Source organism: Geospiza fortis, unplaced genomic scaffold (assembly GCF_000277835.1).
Source record: "Geospiza fortis unplaced genomic scaffold, GeoFor_1.0 scaffold81, whole genome shotgun sequence".
NCBI lineage: Eukaryota > Metazoa > Chordata > Aves > Passeriformes > Thraupidae > Geospiza > Geospiza fortis.
Genome location: NW_005054318.1, coordinates 6230649 through 6232437, shown reverse-complemented (window position 1 = coordinate 6232437; position 1789 = coordinate 6230649).

Here is a 1789-nt window from a genome sequence, read left to right as displayed (position 1 = left end):
GTTAAGGAATTAAGTAATGTATATTGTAGAATCCAGAAATCCAACAACCCTACAGCTTGGATTTTACCTTATTTGTTATAACAAGCATGTGTACAGAAAAACATTCCTAAAATCTAGCACTGCTGCAGCAAGAAACTTTTTTCATCTGTTAGCACTAGTTTCAACTTACATGATTCTAAATTTAAGGAGATTATGAGAATGTAACATTTCTAAAATTAATTATGCAAAGCATTTCCACAGTTTGAGACTGCGACAAGGATCCAGTTAAAACTGTTCTTGGTTTGTGATGGGAAAAAACTGCCTTATCTAGGTGATAACGTCTACTGTACCTTTCAGACCTGTAAGCTGTGGGTAAAGATATGTATGATGTAGATACTTAAACATCAGTTAAGTATGTTTTCATTATTAAAATGTATAGTCTAAAGAAACAAACAAAAAAGAAGGATTAGACAATAATTACTTCTTCTGTGAATGCCATCTCAGAGATGAGTATGTTCATTTTTCCCATAACTACTAGAAAACCCTTTGTCATGCCCTAGGAGACACTATGATTGAAAAGAATTAGAATTATAGCAATTATGAGAACTAAATATTTAATTAGCCTAGAAAGGAAAAAAAACCAAACAAGCAAACAAAAAAATCCCTACAAAATGGTTATTTCAGCTACAGATCTTCTCAGTGTCTTTTTCTGGAGTGCTTTCAGTAGAGACTCGCCTCCTCCACACGTATTGCTTTTTTATATATCACTAAAAATGTTAAAGAGAAGTAAAGGAAGATGAATCTTTGGCTAACCTAAAGAATCTATACATTTATGGTCTAAGACCTTGACCTACACATTAGCTACCTAAAGCATTATTTACATGGTATCATTCAGGATGCCTTGCATCAGCTGCTTCTTCCTAGTCCTGAAGACACTTAAATATGTCAGGGGTCTTCATTTAAGGTTCTTGGAAGTGTCAAGAGCTTTGCTTCTGTGCATAACCAGACCTGCCTCCCCCAGCATCTCAAACCCTCTCAGTTTATGACAGGTCATGTGGAAAACCAAGAGCATCCTTCTGTTTAATTTCTTGTAGGGCTTTCATTTACCTTTGTTACAGAGAAACATGAGTTAAAATTACACCATTTCTGGATGAAAATAAGCCCCCAATAGTAGCAGAGTTTGCCTAAGTATGACAAGTATTCCTAAGTATTAGACAACTCAGCTGGAAGATGGGAACTGGATAACCCCAGTGAGGGGGCTTGACTCCCTCTTGCAGAGGTGCCTCTCAGACACAGGTACCGAGTGTTTAGGCACTTATTACCTTCAGAGCATGCCTGGATTAGAAATGCCTGGAAAACATCATTCCACACAACCTGTGAAATACTCCCAATGTCTTAACCAAACTTAAGGCAATGTAAGATAAGCTCAAGTGTTGCTAAGGACTAAAAGCCACAGCTACACATGAAAGAAGAAGCATCACCAGGAACGTAATCATCGCTATTTTGCAGAGTCCTGCACCACATATTTGTTAAATTAAGCACTTAGGGAAGTCCCGGAAACAAGAGTTTCCTAGAAGTCTTTAATTATTCCAAAAGCTTCAGACTTGCTGAAGGTAGTCAGTGTTTAATAGCAACAAATGGCTTCTGCATTATTTGCGCCAGCAAGGAGATGCAAAGCTGCCCTAGTCAGAGCTGCGACAGTGCTTTTAGGGCACCAGGCGCGGCAGCCCCTTGTGCTCCGGGAGGCAGCCCCGGCCCCCTTGCACCCACCCGTGGATGCGGCGGCCGCCTCGCTGCGCTCCGCCCCGAC